General features: G+C 41.9%; 1 non-coding gene and 1 pseudogene across 1 annotated transcript in view; both read right to left on the bottom strand.

The window, feature by feature from the left end:
• LOC142357215 (large subunit ribosomal RNA) overlaps positions 1 to 770 on the bottom strand; it is a 3,522-nt gene extending 2,752 nt beyond the window's left edge. Inside the window, exon 1 of the ribosomal RNA XR_012761575.1 lies at positions 1 to 770. This exon is cut by the window's left edge and continues 2,752 nt beyond it. This is a non-coding gene — a ribosomal RNA (large subunit ribosomal RNA).
• Positions 771 to 2,453: 1,683 nt separating this feature from the next.
• Positions 2,454 to 2,605, bottom strand: LOC142357218 (5.8S ribosomal RNA; annotated as a pseudogene).
• Between the last annotated feature and the right edge of the window lie 5,686 nt (positions 2,606 to 8,291).

Below are 8,291 nucleotides of genomic sequence, written 5' to 3'. Positions count from 1 at the left end.
TTGCGGGACACCGAATCGGCGCCCTCACCACACAAAGTAGTGCAATTCATAAAAATTACACTGTTCACTTTCATTTCGCGTGTGCGCTTTCAATGAGCGACAACACTTGCAAGCAACTCACACTCCTTGGTCCGTGTTTCAAGACGGGCTGTAGAGAGCATTGAATAGGAAGTTGAGGTCAGACAGGCAATCAAGATCAATTTATCTCATTTTGTTTAGAATCAACAAGAAGAATTCCGAGGAAAACTTCTGCTCGATTCATTAACAAGATTTGCCAAAAGACGACAACTACACTACTCGGTAGCCGAGAATATAATATCAAGGCATTGAGTATGGTAACGCTCACTCCAGTTCCCCTTCAACAGTTTCACGTACTTTTCACTCTCTCTTCAGAGTGCTTTTCAACTTTCCCTCACGGTACTTGTTTACTATCGGTCTCGCTTTATAATTAGCTTTTGGAGAGACATATCTCCAGCTTCGAGTTGCACTTTCAAACAACTCTACTCATAGGAATGAGCCATTATGACTGGTATCGAAAATGACCTTTACAGGATTTTCACCTTCTTTGATGCTACTTTCCAGTAGACATCAGGACAAATTCACCAGTCTAGCATCAAACCATACCGGACACCGAGAAATGTTGCCATTTCTCTTCCCGATGAGCTTTTCCCTGTTCATTCGCCATTACTAAGGGATTCTCAGTTGATTTCTTTTCCTCCCCTTACTGATATGCTTAAGTTAAGGGGGTTCTCTCGCCCAATTCAGGTTATGTAGTTGATTGTCTCTTAATTGGTTCACTGACCAATATGAGACAGAAACCGATTCAGCAGTTTTGTTCGCTACTACTATCAAACACAGGTCGAAGTTTCCATTCAGTCATTAATTCCAACTTTCAAATGTTGTTGTTTCAGCTTTCGCTTACTAGAAGCAACATAATACTCGCTGCAATACAGACCTCGGGAAACCCTCACCGTGAATAAGGTTCACTCACATATTTCACTACATTTTGCGTGGGATTGGAGATGAGGCTACTCGTTCTTGCTCAGTACTAGGCTGAAAATTAACGAAACTTCGTTACAAACGTTCACATGTTGATGTTTCCGCTTTCGCGTACTCGAAACAACATAATACTAGTCTTTGTAATTTAGTTTCATAATTTCAACTGTTCTCATGCAGAATTTTTGCTCATTCTTATCCCAAATTTTGACCTGGCTACTAGTTACACTCCTTGTACTTATTGCAAAATGACCACAAATTTCAACAGCTTTCACATGTTGCTGTTTCGGCTTTCGCTTACTACAGTCAACATAATACTCGTTGCAAAATAAGTGCTCGGCATCTGCAATTTTCCAAAGACGAAGTTTCGCCAGTTCAATTTTCGCTCGCCAATTATGGCTACTAATTCACACGGTACTGAGCTCAACAACATTAAATTTGTTCAGCAAGACTTTCACATGTTGATGTTTTGGCTTTCGCCTACTAGAAGCAACATAATACTCGTCTTGTTAGCTCATTCAATGAGAATAGCTTTTCCCGTTGAGAATTTTTGCCTTCAATTGGCGTTGTAGTGAGTTTGGCTACTCAGATCACCAAATACTTGTGACAATTCGAACCAGAAATGTTTTCAATTTTCACATGCTGATGTTTCGGATTCAACCTACTAGAAGCAGCATAATACTTGTATTCAACAATTTCTGTATCAAATCCCAGTTTTCTCTGGTGCATCTTTGCCAAACTATTCCAAACTGCCTGAGTCTGAATACCAATTACAGGTACTAGTAAATGCACGTTACTAAGGACTATATAGTTCTAGGTTACTGTACACAACGACGTTCACATGTTGATGTTTCAGCTGCCGCTTACTAGAAACAACATAATACTTATCGTGCATACCTTTCCATAACTTGTCCTTTTCAGATGCATTAGTTTCCCTTTGTCTTGGCTTCTACAGTCAGACTGGCTACTAGTAACAGCACAGTACTAATCACATATCGTTCTACAGTTTGCAGACAACTTTCACATGTTGATGTTTCAGCTTTCGCCTACTAGAAACAACATAATACTCGCTGTATACATTTGTAGTTCTCTATGTAACTTTCATGTGAAGAAGTTTCGCCAGTCTTTTTGACTGTCTCAAATCTGAGTCATGCTTAGGCTACTAGTTGCTTCATAGTACTTATCGCCTCGAGATCATTGAACAAAACTTGATTTTCACATGTTGCTGTTTCAGCTTCCGCTTACTAGAAACAACATAATACTAGTCTCATTAAGTTCCGTCTCTTTGCAATTTTCTTATGAAGAAAATTCGCCATCACAATGACTCCAGCAGTTCTTGATCAAGGAATGCAATCATTGATCAGAATGCTATTATTTGAATCGGTTCTGCTTTAAGTGTTCCAATTTTATTGGAAGCACCAACAATAGAACATCAATGTGTTCAATCGAGAGTTATATAACCCTGAATTGGACGCAGTCAACAGCCGAAGCCGAGACCGCCTTTTGCGTTAGAGAGGTCGGTAAACAAATCTTGCGATTCATACCGAATTAACACATATAGCTGTGCTCCTCTTCGTAAAGCGAGCCAAGTGATCCCCTGTTGAAGGATGTATTTGGACCAATCTAGTAGCATTTGGTTTCCAACAAGCTCTCCCAAGTTAGCTTACTTATTGGGCTTTTCAACCAATTCGGTTGGCTACAAGCATCATCAAAGTACTAGCCACAGTTTGATCGCAAAATTCTACGACTTTCACATGTTGATGTTTCGGCTTGCGCTTAGCCTACTATAAGCAACATAATACTAGTCATATCATAGAGCGTGATCAGCTTGTGACGTTCTCATGATGAAGTTTCACCAACAGTGTCTCACTTCGAGCTTAAATCCAGCTACTAGTAACTACACAGTACTGACTGCAACGATAACTTTTATCTATACCTTTCACATGCTGCGCTTTCGGCCAGGGCCTACTAACGTCAACATAATACTCGATATAAACTTTTGTTCATGATGCAGCTTCCCCATGCAGAAGTTTCGCCTTCAAATGCTCTCTTGGCCATATGACGTAAGAAAAGGTTACTAGTAACATCACAGTACTAGCCACAGTTTGATTGCAAAATTCTACGACTTTCACATGTTGATGTTTCGGCTTGCGCTTAGCCTACTAGAAGCAACATAATACTAGTCATATCATAGAGCGTGATCAGCTTGTGACGTTCTCATGATGAAGTTTCACCAACAGTGTCTCATTTCGAGCTTAAATCCAGCTACTAGTAACTACACAGTACTGACTGCAACGCTAACTTTTATCTATACCTTTCACATGCTGCGCTTTCGGCCAGGGCCTACTAACGTCAACATAATACTCGATATAAACTTTTGTTCATGATGCAGCTTCCCCATGCAGAAGTTTCGCCTTCAAATGCTCTCTTGGCCATATGACGTAACACAAGGTTACTAGTAACATCACAGTACTAGCCACAATTTGATCGCAAAATTCTACGACTTTCACATGTTGATGTTTCGGCTTGCGCTTAGCCTACTAGAAGCAACATAATACTAGTCATATCATGGAGCGTGATCAGCTTGTGACGTTCTCATGATGAAGTTTCACCAACAGTGTCTCATTTCGAGCTTAAATCCAGCTACTAGTAACTACACAGTACTGACTGCAACGATAACTTTTATCTATACCTTTCACATGCTGCGCTTTCGGCCAGGGCCTACTAATGTCAACATAATACTCGATATAAACTTTTGTTCATGATGCAGCTTCCCCATGCAGAAGTTTCGCCTTCAAATGCTCTCTTGGCCATATGACGTAACACAAGGTTACTAGTAACATCACAGTACTAGCCACAATTTGATCGCAAAATTCTACGACTTTCACATGTTGATGTTTCGGCTTGCGCTTAGCCTACTAGAAGCAACATAATACTAGTCATATCATAGAGCTTGATCAGCTTGTGACATTCTCATGATGAAGTTTCACCAACAGTGTCTCATTTTGAGCTTAAATCCAGCTACTAGTAACTACACAGTACTGACTGCAACAATAACTTTTATCTATACCTTTCACATGCTGCGTTTTCGGCCAAGGCCTACTAACGTCAACATAATACTCGATATAAAATTTTGATCATGATGCAGCTTTCCCATGCAGAAGTTTCGCCTTCAAATGCTCTCTTGGCCATATGACGGAACACCAGGTTACTAGTAACATCACAGTACTAGCCACAGTTTGATTGCAAAATTCTACGACTTTCACATGTTGATGTTTCGGCTTGCGCTTAGCCTACTAGAAGCAACATAATACTAGTCATATCATAGAGCGTGATCAGCTTGTGACGTTCTCATGATGAAGTTTCACCAATAGTGTTTCATTCGAATTGGTTCTGCTTTAAGCTCTCCAATTGTTTTGGATGAACCAGTTTTGCCCTTCGAAGCCACTTTTGTGAGCTTTTGTGGGTCTTTACCAAGAGGATATACCTCAAGGCCTCTTTCAATTCCTTTAAGTTCTTTCAACTCCTTTACAGTTTCTAGGTTCACATAGCTGCAAACCTTATTTCTAGTTTTAAGTCTGGCCAACTTGGGGAGAGTTGGTGCAGACCGTGACCAATTCTAGTAGGATGCCACAACAAGAATGTGATCAACTTAGCTTGTCGATGAACCTGCCCCACATTCAAACAACTCTATCGCCTTTTCCTCGTATAGTTATATGCGAGGGCCTCTCATAGAGAGCGCTGTTAGCAACCTTTTCCACATAGACGATAAAGTTGTGAGTGTTTTGCACATGGCTGTTGTCATCACCACGTGACGAGTCAACTCAGCTTGACTCTCTACACTCCGACAAGCTTTGCACATACGCCTTTAGTTCAGTATGTGTCTTTAATCTGACTCCGGTGCCTCAAGCCGGAAAAATTGTCAGATTATGATCATTATCGGTTAGTCATCCCGATGCAAGATCGTATCGTACTGTCTTTGTCTACCTCCAGATTCCGAAGAACAGGAGGAGACTCTCCCAGACCTACATATCTGGGAGAATGTTCAGAGGGCGAGAAGCTGTGGATTACTCTCCCCTAAGAACTGACTAAACTTTACCCTCGTCCAAGGTAAGTTTATTTTAGCTAGCCTTCTATGTAAAGGATCTGAGGCTAAGCTGTGTTTTTTCGAGCCTTTGGCTCGGAGCAAGTTCAGTGGGCGCCCCGAGTAGCTCAACTCTTTCCCACTGAACAGCGCAACGCTCTGTCACTCGCTGGGATTTTTGCGTGTCGGTTCTAACCACGCGACTTGTGGACCTTTTTAGGCCTTTCTCATTCACAAGTCTATAGCTGGGCTTCTATAACCCAGCTTCTGAGATCTAGATAGCTGCAGTTCTGCTAGGCTGCTTTTGCTAACTAGTCTCCCTTTAAGCAGTCCCTTGCCATGACTGCTGAACTATGTATCCACACAAGTAGTTTTTGAGCTCGATACATAATTCGAGATTGGTTGCCAAGCAATCTCTAGCGACAGAGCGTCATGCGCACTACAGACATGGCCTCTACCAGCAGCCATGCCCGAAGGAATCAATCACTGATCCTTCCGCAGGTTCCCCTACGGAAACCTTGTTACGACTTTTACTTCCTCTAGACAATTAAGCTCGATCCGCTTCATCCCGTTGCCGGAGACCGAAGTCCCAACAGTAGGAATTTGCAATTCTTGCTTAACTATCCAATCAGTAGTAGCGACGGGCGGTGTGTACAAAGGGCAGGGACGTAATCCCTATGAGTTGTTGACTCATAAGTACCAGGAATTCCTGGTTCACGTCTGCAAGTTACAACAGACGATCCCCTTGAAGCGCTGTACTTTTCTCTGATTGCCCAGTCCATTTCGGACCAAGGGCTGAGTACTCAATCTAAAAGTACACAGTGTAGCGCGCGTGCAGTCCAGAACATCTAAGGGCATCACAGACCTGTTATAGCCTCACTTCATCTGCGGTATTTAATTCCGCATAGTTCCTCTAAGAAGTGTTTGAATTCACATATAGTGAATTTCATTATTTAGATGGAGAAGATCTCGTTCGTTATCGGAATTAACCAGACAGATCACTCCACTAACTAAGAACGGCCATGCACCACCGCCCATATAATCATGAAAGATATTCAATCTGTCAATCCTTAAGATGTCTGGACCGGGTGAGTTTTCCCGTGTTGAGTCAAATTAAGCCGCAGGCTCCACTCCTGGTGGTGCCCTTCCGTCAATTCCTTTAAGTTTCGATTTTGCAACCATACTTCCCCCGGAACCAATAAACTTTGGTTTCCCGGTTAATCTCTTGCCAAGTCAAGATCGACTTTGACAAATTGTAGGTTGGTATAGTTTATGGTCAGAATTACGAGGGTATCTAATCCTCTTCAATACTCTGACTTTCGTTCTTGATTAATGAAAACATTCTTGGCAAATGCTTTCGCAGTAGTTTGTCTTGCCACGATCCAAGAATTTCACCTCTAACGTAGCAATACAAATGCCCCCGTCTGTTCCTTTCAATCATTACCGCACTCAGCCAACCGGCATCAATCGAGTAGCGGGTCATTCTCCATTATTCCATGCTTTATTATTCGATCCCAAAGGATGCTTTGAACACTCTAATTTTCTCAGGGTGAAAACACCGTTTCCACAGTTCGTCACATTTAAGTGCAAACTATTTCTTCGATGCGAAGGATGAGCGGAACGAGTCAACAGATTTAACTGAAGACCATGTTGCCGTTCTACTCAAACAGATCCAACTATGAGCTTTTTAAACGCAGCAACTATTGCATACGCTTGTAGAGGCTGGTATTACCGCGGCTGCTGGCACCAGACTTGCCCTCTACTCGTTCATCAATGGAGCTTTTAAGTCCATTCCATTCTGATTACAAACCATAAAGGTTCATATCATTATTTCTAGTCACTACCTCCTCGTGCGGAGAGTGGGTAATTTGCGTGCCTGCTGCCTTCCTTGGATGTGGTAGCCGTTTCTAAGGCTCCCTCTCCGGAATCGAACCCTGATTCCCCGTTACCCGTCACAACCATGGTAGTCCGTTACACTACCATCATAGGTTGATAGGTCAGAAATTCGGAAGTTCCGTCCCCAAGCCGAAGCTATCTGGGATCTTTCAGTTACTAGGACTCATCACGGGATGTGTCTGTACTTAGCAAATCACCCGGTGTAGTCTTGTAAAAGTCTCCGACAGTGTCGGACAATCAGCATGCATTAGCTGCAGGGTTACCGCAGTTATTCATTTAGCTTGCAAATCAACTAATAGATAGTAACTGATTTAATGAGCCATTCGCGGTTCCACTTTTTCAAGCTTCGCTTGCACATGCATGGCTTAGTCTTTCAGACAAGCATATGGCAACTGACAGGATCAATCAGTTTAATTGTACTTTGAACAATCTTTCGATTTGTTCGAATTTAGAAAGACATAGCCTTGCGGCCTCGTCAATCTTGCTTTGAGCTTTTTAAATCACGAAGAGTTTCAATGCATGCTTTGGCATGGCTACTAGTTACTACACAGTACTCTACACACTTAGAGTTACCCACGATTACACATTTCACATGCTGATGTTTCGGCTCGCGCGTACTAGAAACAGCATAATACTATGTGTACTGGTAGATAGCGCTCTGTGAGCATTTCCCATGAGCAGGTTTTGCCCTCCAAATCTCTGTTCTACTGTTACCAATACCGGCTAACAACTGTATCATACTAGGGAGAATTGACTCATGATTTAAAAACCAGATGTTCACATGTCGATGTTTCGGCTCTCGCCTACTAGAAACAACATAATACTAGTCTGTTAAAAATCTCAATCACGCCGCCTCTTCAGATACAGAAGTTTTACCTTTTATTGGTTAGAGAACAGCTTTCCAGCTGTCGACATGGTTACTAGTAACAACACCGTACTCAACACAAAAACTTTTCAACTTCACAACTTTCACATGCTGATGTTTCTGCTTTCGCATACTAGAAACAGCATAATACTTATTGTTTTGTCAAGTAATTTGTGTGTCTTTCCCATGTGAAGTTTCACCGGTCAACAATGTTTCCCTGACCAATTACGGCTACTAGTAGCTGTATAATACTAGGGAAAATGATTGAGGATTTAATATCAGATTTTCACATGTTGATGTTTCGGCTTTCGCCTACTAGAAACAACATAATACTAGTCTGCTAAGAAATCTCGCTCAAATTGCCTTTTCACATACAGAAGTTTCACCTTCTATTGGTTAGAGAACAGTTCTCAGCTGTCGACATGGTTACTAGTAACAACATCGTACTCA

The sequence above is a fragment of the Convolutriloba macropyga genome, unplaced genomic scaffold (assembly GCF_964194025.1).
Source record: "Convolutriloba macropyga unplaced genomic scaffold, txConMacr16.3 SCAFFOLD_965, whole genome shotgun sequence".
NCBI classification, from domain to species: domain Eukaryota; kingdom Metazoa; phylum Xenacoelomorpha; order Acoela; family Convolutidae; genus Convolutriloba; species Convolutriloba macropyga.
Note: the sequence above shows the minus strand (reverse complement) of the source record. Positions and strands in the feature narration are given on the sequence as shown.